The following is a 12,360-nucleotide window of genomic DNA, read 5'->3' on the forward strand; positions in this document are numbered from 1 at the left end:
CCGTTGCATGTGGGATCTTAGTTCCCTGACCAGGGATCGAACCCGAGTCCCCTGCATTGTAAGGCGGATTCTTTACCACTGGACCACCAGGGAAGTCCCAGATCTTCTATTTATTCTAGAGTCATTTTTACTCGTTTCTGCCTATCTTGGAATTTATCCATTTAATTGAGGTTTTCTAATTTGTTGCTATTCAGTTGTTCATAGGATTCCCTTACTGTGCTTTTTATTTCTGTAGAGTTGGTAGTGGTGTCCCCTCTTTTATTCATGATTTTAGTAGCTTACATCACCTCTCTTTTTATCTTGGTCAGTCTAGCTAGAGATTGTCGATTGTACTGGTCTTTCCCAAGAGCCAGCTTTGGGTTCTGTTGATTTTCTGTGTTGTCATTCTGTTCCTTATTTTATTTATTATGCTGGAATCTCTAATCGTTTCCTTTCTTCGGAGTGATGTGGATTTTGTTTACTTTTCTTTTTCTTCTTAAGATAGAAGATTAGGTTGTTGATGGCGATCTTTGTTCTCTTTAATACAGGCGTTTACAGCTATATTACGTTTCTCTCCTTTACCTGCTTTATTTCACTGCTTTAGTTGCAGCCCCTAAGTTTTGGCATGTTGTAGTTTTGTTTTCATTCACCTCAGCGTGTTTTATAACTCACCTTATGATTTCTTCTTTGACCTGTAAGAAGTGTGTTGTTTCATTTCCACATATTTGTGACTTTCCCAAATTGTCTTCATTTATTGGTTTCTTATTTCATTCCATTGTGGTGAGAAATCGTGCCTCAGACTGTGCACTACGCAACTCCACAGGGCGACTTTCACACGTATATGGCAGCCTCCGGAGGAAGAGGCCCTAGAGGATGAGGACGGCTGTCATTTGACACTGGGGCCCTCGAGAGATGGCATATTTCAAATGCTGATTTCTTTCCTCGAGATGCTTTATCTTCAGAGATAACATGCTGCTGGGGCTGGGAGTCTGTGACCCACAGTTTCCTTGGTGGTCCAAGACTCCCTCTGGTGCTTACACTCCATGTTCTGCCCTGTTTTAGGGGCCCCTCCTCCAGATGTTCTACCCAATCTCTCTCCACATGGGTAGATTCTCTCTCCACATAATCCAGACGGTTCCCTTCTGCAGGGTCCACATCTGGCCCACAGGAAGCTCTGGAAACAGACCACCCCTGCCCCAGCCACTTCCTCTGGTTTTTCCACGGATGTGAGTAGAGTAAAAAGGAAGCAGCTAGTGGCTAAGCCGAACTCCCTGGGCGGGAACGTGACCCTGCGTGGTTGTCTGGACACTGCAATGTTGGACTTTCAAGATGGGTCTTTTTTTTTTTTTTAAAGATTTTTTTGATGTGGACCATTTTTAAGTCTTTATTGAATTTGTTACAACATTGCTTCTGTTTTATGTTTTGTGTTTTTTTTTTGGCCGTGAGGCATGTGGGATCTTAGCTCCCCGACCAGGAATGGAACCTGCACTTACTGTGTCGGAAGGCAAAGTCTTAACTACTGGACCGCCAGGGTCCCTCGAGTTGGGTCTTTGATCTGAGCTTGTTCATCTCCCAGGAGACTTTTCCACTAATACCTCACACGTGGTGGGAGGCTGAGTAATAACCCCCACCACACACACATGAGGATGTCCACGTTCTTATCTCTAGACCCTGTGACGTGACTCTCTCCATGGAAAAGGGGACTTTGCAGGTGTGACTAAGGGAAGGATCTCAAGATGGGGAGATTATCCTGAACTACCCTGGGGCCCGATGCACTCGCAAGAATCCTTGTGAAAGGAGGTAAGACAGTCGGAGTCAGAAAAGGAGATGTGATGGACCAGGTGCTGGCGTGATGCACTTGAATAAGGAGGAAGGGGCCACAGGTCAAGGGTGGCCTCTGCAAGCTGGAAAACGCAAGGATGGGTATTCTCCCCTGAAGCCCCCAGAGGAGCCAGCCCTGTTGACGCCTTGATTTTAGACTTCTGACCTAAAGACCTGTGAGAGAATGAATTACTGTTGTTTAAGTCACTAGGTCTGTGTTGGTTACAATAGCCACGGGAAACTAATGCACACGTCTTTTACTTGGAGAACTGTCTCCTATAAACTGTCAACAGACGTAGAGGGAAAACTGGAGCACTTCAACATTTAGCAGAAATTCCATCTTGGGTTAATTTAAGGATGAGTTCCTCACATCCATAAAACCAAGTTCCAATTCCTTTTTTTTTGAACCACAATGAATAGTGGCACTTGAATTGTGAGTGACAGCAACTGTTTACAGTTTGAAAACTTGCAAAATCATCCATGAGCAGATGATGGCTTTGAACCCGGCACTTCATTTACCTTGCCCATGTTTGCCCAACGGGAAACAAATGCTTTAAAAAGAAATAAAACTTCGTTCAGGGTTCCCGGCAGCATTCAACAATGGAACCCCATCTATTCAAATAAAAGCTTCAGTTGGAAACTTGTCATCTTGGATCGCATCGACAAAATTCTTTAACCCACCAAACTGAAAAAGAAGTTCCTGTTACTGCTGGCCTTATGTCCCGGGTCTGAGCAGACCCTGATGACAGACCAAGGATGCACTTCCTCTCTCTCTATATGTTACAGCTGCACAATTCCCCAGACTGCTCGGTGCCATAAACACCCACCTCGTGGCGCCCCCGTTACTTCTCAGTGTCCCCAGTGGGGTGACCTAGGGTCCCACACTGTCCGCAGGTTGCAGGCAGTCCCCGCGTACCCTGGCTCTTCCTCAGCTCCAATACCTGTTGCCGCATGGGCGGCCCTGCCTGCCGAATCCCTCAGCCTAGACTCCCCCACCACCAGGACAACAAGGGGCCTGTGGGAGCTGCCATCGGGGGGCTCAGGAGCCAGGCATCTGCTGGCCTGGGGTGCAGGCTTGAGAATGGCTCCTTCCGCAGCCCTGCAGCAGCTCCTGCCCATGGAAAAGCAGGTCCACCTGGTCTGGTCCTGGGGCCCCTCCCCACAGGTGCTCAGAACCCGTCCACACGCGGCATCCTCCCTCCCCTGCTCTCCCCACATGCTCAGAATCCTCGCTGGACCCACAGCGCCTGAGGCAGGAGGGCCTTCCCTAGGAATCTCAGCAACCGGTCCTGAAGGAAGTGTAGCCGAGGGAAGAAACCATCCACGCTCATCTTCCCCCGCATCACCCTCCCCAGGTGGAGAGAAATCCCCCCCACTTCTCCCCTAACGGCCTCTTCTGATGACACAACCATGCCAGGCAAACAAACTTGGATCCTATGGGCAGCCCCCAACCTGGGAGCCTGCAAGCTTTGGGAATCTTGGCTCCCAGCCCTGCCGGCTGCACGAGAACCGCCATGAGCCCACAGGGAGACACCGTGTTTCCGAAATCTTCCCGGGGGATGTTCCATAGGCTGAGATAGTTCTCGAAGATAATGAAGAGGCCAAGCTAACAGTAACAGCAGAAATGCCAGTACACGTGGTTTCTTCCATTTTATTTTCTGTAAGATTAAGTACAGTGAAAAGCTAAACGGGTGTTTTAAAAATAGCACAACTTAAATCACGAGGAGATGGCAGAAACCTCTGGGATGAAGCCCACATGTCGTCCAAATGGGGATTCCAGGCAGCAGCCTGGATGCAGGCTGGGGGGCCTTGCACATCTTGCCTGGAGGTCTGGGCAGCTCTGTCCTCCCTCGTCAGCCCAGCCTGGACTCAAGTTCATGGGACCTGACATCTTAGAATTTAGGGGATCTCTTTAAGAAAAAGAACACAGAACTGTGAATAAAAATTAGACACAAAACCGGATACTTATTTATTTAGAAGGGGCCTGCGGGAGAGGAGCCCTGAATCTCGAACGTCACTGATTTCAAGGTAAATGACTTCTCCGATTAGTCCAAATATTCCATCATGTTCTGGCTCTACTGGTACCGATCAGCCAAGCGCGTGCCGACATGTCCAGCCTTGGCTGCCTCCTCGGTGTGATGACCTGCGTGGTGTCCTTAGCCCCCTGGGGAGGGACAGCGGGCGGCGAGAGCCTTGTTATCTTCCAGGAGCTCCTGACACACATGGGGGTGGGGTGGGGTGGTGACGCACCATGGGCCCTACTAACAAATACCCCAGTTGAGTAACAACTCTACCTCTGCCATCATCCCACCTGCACTACTAGGCCCCAAAGGTGCGCTCAGGACCTGGGGGTGGGCAGGTCTCACCACCGGGACACGTGTGGTCGCTGTGAGCCTGACCGCCCGGCTTGCTCTGTCCCCTCCTTGCCTCGGGACCTCCTCTCCACTAGGTATTCCTTTTCCCCATTTTCCGCCTATTTTTCTTCCTCTTTCTGTTTCTCTTCTTCCTTCTGGAGTTCGAATAGGAGTCAGAAGCTGCTCTGGACACTGACTATCAGGGTGTCTCTTGGGCTCACTCAGTGGATAGAGACCCAGCAGAGTGGCATGAGGGCAGCTGCGGCTTCCCCGAGGACGGGGACCCGCGGAGCGGGGTGTGTACTGTGCGCACGTGATTGTGAAATACACGTTCACTGGCTTGAGTAGTGTGCCCCCGAGTTCTTGTCCGCCCGGAACCTCAGAGCAGGGCCTTATTTGGAAATCTGTCTTTTGCAGGTGTAATTAATTAAGATGAGGTCTGACTGAATTGGGGGGGGCACCCTAAATGCAATGACTGGTGTCCTTTTGAGAAGAGGAGAGGCCACACATGCACACTCAGGGAAGAGGCCATGGCAAGACAGAGGCAGAGACTGGAGGGCTGCAGCTGCAAGCCTGGGAACACCAGGGGCCACCAGAAGCTGGAAGGGGCAGGGAAGGAGCCTCCCCAGAGCCTTGAGCCTTGATTTCCGACTTCTAGCCTCCAGAACCCGGAGACAATACAATTCTGCTGTTTGTCAGCCGCCCAGTTTGCTGCAGGAGCCCCGGGAACCTAACATGCATGTAATAAGTCACTTTGAGAAACAGTCCCAGGGTGGCTGAGTACATGTGCAGTAGTAGGAGAGGAAAGCCCTACCTGTGTTGATGGCTGAAGCTTTTTGACTCGGCCTTTGTTTCACAGTCAGAGGTAAGACCTAAGTGCAAATGCGTCCGGGAGAGGCAATGTACTGACATAACTGAGGCTGAAAACGATGCTCTGGGCCAAGCAGCCTTCTGAAACCTTCCTGTGGACACCAAAGGTGGCAAATATCTGAATGTGAGCAGACGTTTTTGTCGCATAACTGGACATTTCTCTGTACGTTTGGTTATGTTGCTTTTCCCAAAGAAGAAAATGAAAATTTCAGTCTGGGTTTGCAGATTTGGGGGCAGTAAATAAAGAGAATTGTTTAGCAGGCCTCACCTACCCCCCATCCACCTATTCCTCCAGCTTTGGACAGATTGTTATCACTCAGAACACACGGAATTCCTGATGTTTGCTGGAACAGTAGAGCACTTCAATTTCCCTCTGCTTATCTGGGGGTCTTTAAACTGTTTATATTCAGGATAGGTTTTATTGGGTATTTTTCTTCCTCTCACTTAAAAAACAAACTGGGAAATAGCCTCCAACTGGCAGTGAAATGTAAACAAATCATGAATTTTTAAAAATCCTCAAGTACATGCTTTGCTTCTCAGATAAGAAATAGAAAGATAACTGGAGAGTCGGTCAATCAAAAAAAAAAGGAAAATGGAAACGCTTATCACCTAATTGCACTGGCTTAGAAATAGGTGAAGATGGAACAAATCATGGAGCACAAAATAGAACATGTATTTCGAGAACTGTTTTGGCAGAAATCTACTGTGAGTTATTGCTAAATGGGTATAATTTCTGGTGAGCAAACATGTTTCCATTATGTTTCATAATTTTTAGTTTAAATCTGAAGTAAGTTGCAACAAGTGGTGTATGCTTTTAATTAGACTCAGCATTTGGACCCTTTCTAAATAATCAGTGCAAGATGGGGAGTGTGGGAATAGACTGAAACGTTAAAAAGTTTCTTCTTGATTAATTAGTAAATATAACCCTTAACTATTTGGAAATTTTAAAAATATAATTGAGAAATGAATAATAGTATTCTTGCAGCCAAGAGAGAGGATATAAACCCAGAAGAGTTATCACCAGCTCACAGGTGAGTCCTGAAAATTTGTCACGTTATAAAAGATGACAAATCTCAATTAATATTATTAATGGCAAAGCTCCAAGATCAGTCTGAAATTCTCATGATGGTGTGGAAATTGGCACACATTATTAGGGTGGAATAGATGCAAAAGACTAAAATGAAACATCATTTTTATTGAAGTTAGTGTCATAATAAAGGTAGACGTATAAACAGAAGCCTAACAGGTAAACTTGCTAAGCAGTCCTCTTCATCCCTGCTTCCAGACCTTTGCACCCTGGTATGCTGTGACCGGGAGACATGGGGTCTCAAAACTAACTCCCTGTGCTGGCACGTGGGGTGGGCTGGCCCTGCGTTCCTTTCAGATCATGGGCCACCATGACTTCGGTTCTCTTTTTCCTTGGTCAGATACCTACTTACAGATGCTGTGCCACTGTTTCCCTTTATGGGACAAGAAGCTAATGTTCTTCTCTGAAGTCTAAAAAAATGAAAGACTTTGTGAAGTCTGTACTTAAAAATGCCAAATGGTAATTAAAATACTTTTTGAATTGTTTCCATGTCTTGGCTATTGGAATAAGGCTGCAGTGAACATGTGAGTGCAAATATCTCTTCAAGATCCTGATTTCAGTTCTTTTGGATAAATACCCAGAAGTGGGATTGCTGGATCGTATGGTAGTTCTACTTTTAAATTTTTGAAATAAGCTAAATGTTCATTGACAGATGAATGGATAAAGAAAATGTGGTATGTACGTATAGCAGAATATTATTCAGCCATAATAAAGAAGGCAGTTCTATCATATACAACAAAAGGATGAACCTTGAGGACATTGTACTAAGGGAAAGAAGCCAGACACAGAAGGACAAATACTGCATGATTCCACTTATGAGGCATCTATCGATAAAATAGTCACGCTCACAAACAGAGAGTAGATTGGTGCTTGCCAGGGGCTGGGGAGGGAGAAATGGGGAGATGTAATTCAATGGGTATAAGGTTTCAGTTATGCAAGGTGAATAAGCCCAAGAGATCAACATGGTACCTATTTGTGCACTTACAAATCTGTCCAGAGGTTAGATTTCATGTTATTGTTCTTACTACAGTAAAAAAGAAACTTTTTGGAAATTCTGCCAAAGTTAACTTTTTTGTATATTGAGAGTCATAACTTTTTTTTTTTAAGGTCAATTCATGGATTCCATGAATCCATGAATTTTAGGGTTTTTGTAAGAATCAAGGTGATGCTGTCACGCCTGTAGACGGAAGACATCCAACACAGGAAGACTGGGGGAAGGGAAAGCATTGTAACTTTCCTTCCCGGTCACTACACCTATAAGATACACCTGTTGAAGAGGACCATCCCAGGCAGGGGAGGAAAGAATGATAGAAAGAACAGCTTTATCCGTCCATTCATTTGTCCACTCACTCTCCACGTTTAGTGAGCACCTGCTGTGTGTCAGGCACTAGACTAATTCAGGACTTGCGACCCACATTCAACGTTCTCAATTCCTACAGCTTCTTGTTGATATGACACAACCGTGATTTTCAGAACACTCTTTCCAAAAGTGTTACATTGTGAAGATCTGTGTGGCAATTGAGATCATCAACAAAAACATATCTCTGAAAAGGCAAACATGAAAAAAGAAAATTCAGCGCTAACCTGACAACAAAGCCCCTTTTCAGATACACAACAGCCGAACTCTATCACTAGTAAAAAATACATGGCTAAGAACACTTGCCGTAAAACAGAGAGCAGACTGTCCTGGATGCCTGGACGTGACAGCACAAGGCATAGAGCCAGAACTATGGAGTCTAAATGTTAACCGTGGCACGTGGATACTTATTCCAGTTTCACGGTGCTTTCATTGACCTTTGTAAAAAGCTCATAAATATTAGGGGAAACAGCAAAGTCTTATATCTTGAAGCTCTTTCAGGCTCTTTGAACTTGAAAATCTTTGGCATAGTCAACATAGACTTCACTGAATTAGAGGAAATTGCAGGGGGGTTTATGAATTCACTCAACTGACGTTCTTAAATATACTCAGAGTTAAGGTGTCACATAATTGTTCCAGGCCAGAGAGCAGGAAACGCTGATTTCAAAGGTGAAGACCAGGCTCCGCTGCAGCTGCTGCTGTTCTAGTTGTTTTTTAGTTTGGGGGGTGGGGAGGGGGGAGTCGTCAGAATAATTGGAGTTTTCTTCAAAGTAGTGACTTAAAAGCTCTCGTTTCCGTCTCTTACCTGCCTACTCACATTTCTCTGCCCAGGGTGGCACCTCCAGGCTCTTGGATGAAAGTGCTGTCCTGGAAACCATTAAGTCAAGAAGTCGGTACTGAGTCGGCGGTAGCTTTTGTCTTGAGGATAAAAGCAGTCCTGTTTCTTCAAGTGCTGGGATGGCGTCCTGACCTGACCCCAAATTGGAATGGAAGCTTCTGTCACTTCTGCCCGAATCCCCAGAGAGCCAGGGCCAACTGCCCCCAGAGTCCCACCTGCTAGAAGACTCTCCTGTTCCGTGTCCTGTACGCTGGGGAACGGGCCAGGCCAGGCAGGGGCCTCAGTCATGCCACCCTGTCCACCGTCAACTGCAGACCGCGTCTGTCTTGGTCTCCTGCAGCACAGAGCGCCGCGCTGAGCTGGGACGTTGCCCCCTTGGCCAGATTGGGGTTGCACCAGCTGGGGAGACCGACCCAGAGGCAGCTGTCATCATGCAGGCTGCTGGCCTGGTTAGAACCTGGCCAGACCTTCTGGCAGGGGAATTGACTCCTAATGGTGACTTGCTAAACCAGTCATATGCTCTCTTTTGAGAAATGTCAACTTGAAGCAAAGGAAATGAATTCTCAGTGTCCGAGTAGAAAGTGGAAGCAGACTCATGGGGAGCAGGAACCAAAGGCAAGGGTGCCGTGGACTCCTTGGGTGACTGCTGGGTCATCAGGGTGGACGTTGGCCATCCAGTGGCCGTGGCCGTGCGTGGCACCCAACGGTCTGTGGGCATCTCTCTCTAGGAAGCCCCTTCCGTCTTAGCATCTGTGTGCTTCTCTCTCCCCTGGGAACTAAGGGCCTAAACCCGGGCCTCAGAAGACACGCTGGGCATGGGCCTTACCCTGGAGTGATGTGTAACCGGTGAGGAATCAGAACAAAGGAAGAGTGTCCTCAGTAGAAGCTGCCCTACCTTTCCCAACTCATTTTCTATCTTATTTTTGAAATATCCTCCTGGGTCAGGAATAGGAAGACATGAAGGTATTTGTTAAGTAAAAAACTATTGCCCACAAAGACTGCTGCATGCCCTGCCTGTGAGAGCCTTTGCTCTGGAGAGAGGGGTTCTGGGCGGAGACCTAATCCCCAGCTCATAGGGAGGATAGAGGACACCAACCGTGGCTCCTGGATGCTCTACTTGGGGATGTGGGGGGGTGCGTAAGGCGGGTGAAGTATGAAACGTGAATCCTGGTTACGTGGAGCCTGCGGCCGCTACATCTATGCTGCTGCTTCCGCTCTGGATCAGACCTTCCATCTCCCTGGGATGGGGACGGTGAGACCACTAGACGGTTCAGTCTCAGCCTTTGAGTTTCCAAGGGCTGCCTGGTCCCTGTCATAAAGAATGAGGAGCGGTGGGCTTCCCTGCTAGTGCAGTGGTTAAGAATCTGCCTACCAATGCAGGGGACACGGGTTCGAGCCCAGGGCCGGGAAGATCCTACATGCTGTGGAGCAACTGAGCCTGTGCGCCACAGCTACTGAACCTGCGCTCCAGAGCCCGCGAGCCACGACTACTGAAGCCCACGTGCCTAGAGCCCGTGCTCTGCAACAAGAAGCCACGATGATGAGAAGCCTGCGCACCGCAACGGAGAGTAGCCCCCGCTCGCTGCAACTAAAGAAAGCCCACACGCAGCAACGAAGACCCAACACAGCCAAAAATAAATAAATAAAATAAAGTTATTTATATATAAAAAAAAGAATGGGGGGCGGTGTATGACAGACACACTGAGGGAGACCCACAGAGACCACTGTGGGGGGACTGGAGTTCAGCAGCCCCTTTGGGGCTGAGGCGTGTGAAGCAAGGCTGGCGTCTGCTGTCCCCTCCTAGCCTCCTCCCCCGCTGTTCTCTGTTTGTGCCATCCAACGTCGCAGGCATCTAACGTGGTGACCTACCACTTCTCTGCATCTGGGTTTCTGAGAACAATTAGGCTTTCCAAAGTGGCCCCTGTGCTCAGGAAAATTCTCAAACTTCCAGGGTGATGGGTGCTCCCATGGTCTGTGTGCTTAGTTAAGCTTGGTTAAACAGAGCTGCCTGGGAGTCTGGAGACTAAGCTCTGTGACCGTGCTGGGAACTGAAAATCGTGGTGATTGGAAGGACGATCTAATGTATCAATGGATCTGTAATCAATAGTAACTTCCGTGATGGTGGTATTCCCTACGTTCTCAGAATAAGTCATGTCATTTCTCTTTCTGAAGCACCCAACCTCTGGTCACCCGACCACATAACTCTTTCTTTGTCTTCTCTCATAGTGTCCTTGTTCCCCAAAAAAATCCAGCAAAGAAGTGAAACCTATTTACTTAGCTCTTTAAACTAAGATCGGATTTGTCAATACCGAGCAATCTGCAAAGCATCCTTTACCCAAGGACTGGATTGCATCGCCACCTGCTGGAGATTTCCAGCTGTGTACCCTTAGGTTTAAATATTAGCTCATTTACTTAATCGCTGGGTAAGGCAGTGATCTTCAGACTGAAATACCCATGGGCACAAGAAGACTTTTGAAGAAGGGTTCAGAAAGTTTTAAGGGCACCAATTTCCAGCTGCCCCAGTTCCATGTTTTCTCTCTCCTACAGCAGATAAACCTGAGAACCTGCTGGCAGTGGAGCCACCTGCTGTCCTTATTGCCTTCCTGCATTCCTTTACAAGACAGAGCTACACAGACTGCAGGTTTGTGTCCTCCCGAAATTCATATGTTGAGACCTAATCCCCAAGGGGATGGTATTTGGAGGTATTTGGTATTAGACCTTTCGGGAGGTGATAAGGTCATGAGGGCAGAACCTTCATTAATGGGATTAGCGTCCTTAGAAAAGAGACCCCAGAGAGCTTTCTGCCATGTGAGGTTGCATGGAAAAGACAGCGTCCATGAACCAGGAAGCGGGCTCTCACCAGACACTGAACCTGGTAGCGCTTTGATCTTAGACTTCCAGCCTCCAGAACTGTTCAAAATATATTTCTGTTATCTATAAGCTATCCAGTCTTTGATATTCTGTTATAGCAGCCTGAGCAGACCCAGACACTCAACCCCAGGCATCGTTCTAAGTGCTGTACATTTATTACCTCTTTAAAAGCCAAAATGCTCCAAACAAAGGGACAATTTGAAATACAGTTTGAAAGTATGTTATGGGAGAACGCCTCCTCACTCAAGACCACCTGTCTGTTGCATGTTTTGCTTTATTTCAGGGGGTAGGAGATAGAAAGTTCCACCTTCTGACAATTAACGTTATATTTCCAAGTAAAAGAGTTTTGTATCAAGATTAAATTGTGCATTTTCTTAACTTTTATTCAGATTTGCAGGAGAAACATTTTCATTAACTTTTGTCAAATGATTATTAGCTACTGTAAATGCACATTCACTTTTTACTTGGACCCAAGCTTCCTCTTTGCTCTTATTTATTTCTACCACATGCCCATAAAATTTTAATATATGAGTAATGTATTATGGATTTTATTCTAAATCAGTGTTTTTGGCTGTGTTTTTCACCAAATACTGTCTCACTCGAGCAATAATCTCATTTATAGATAACTGAACTAATTTTTTAAAGCCTAATAGATATGAGTAAAGGATATATTTCCAATAAATTACTTTAAATAGCTAAAAATTCTTTACCAAAGCGTATAATATATGTAGGTGGTTTTTTAAATCAATCATGTACTACTAATAATTGTAATGAGAATTTAGCCCAGAGGAAAGATTTAACACTTAGAACTTTCTAGCTATAGTAAATACTAATTTAAATTTTTATACATATTCTGTTGCAGAGAAGTATGATAGTATCATCAATAAAAGACTCTCAAGTATAAACGTGTTATAATTTGACAAAATTCTGTGAGGGATATGGATGGAAATAGAATTTCAAAGGAAAAACAAACCATGTAAAAATTTATTTCAAAATAGTTTCTTTCAAAATATTTACAGGGTGTGGGAAACTACATCCCTTGCAACTATTAAACTTGTTATTAAAACAACAAAGAATGTGGGAGGGGTAAAAGTTTTGCCAAATTTTGGGGGAATACTCTAACAGAGATAATCGTACCCCCAAGGATCCTTGTAAGGGTTAAAAAGAGTAGTAGATGCTGAAT

The sequence above is a fragment of the Delphinus delphis genome, chromosome 13 (genome assembly GCF_949987515.2).
Source record: "Delphinus delphis chromosome 13, mDelDel1.2, whole genome shotgun sequence".
Lineage (NCBI taxonomy): Eukaryota > Metazoa > Chordata > Mammalia > Artiodactyla > Delphinidae > Delphinus > Delphinus delphis.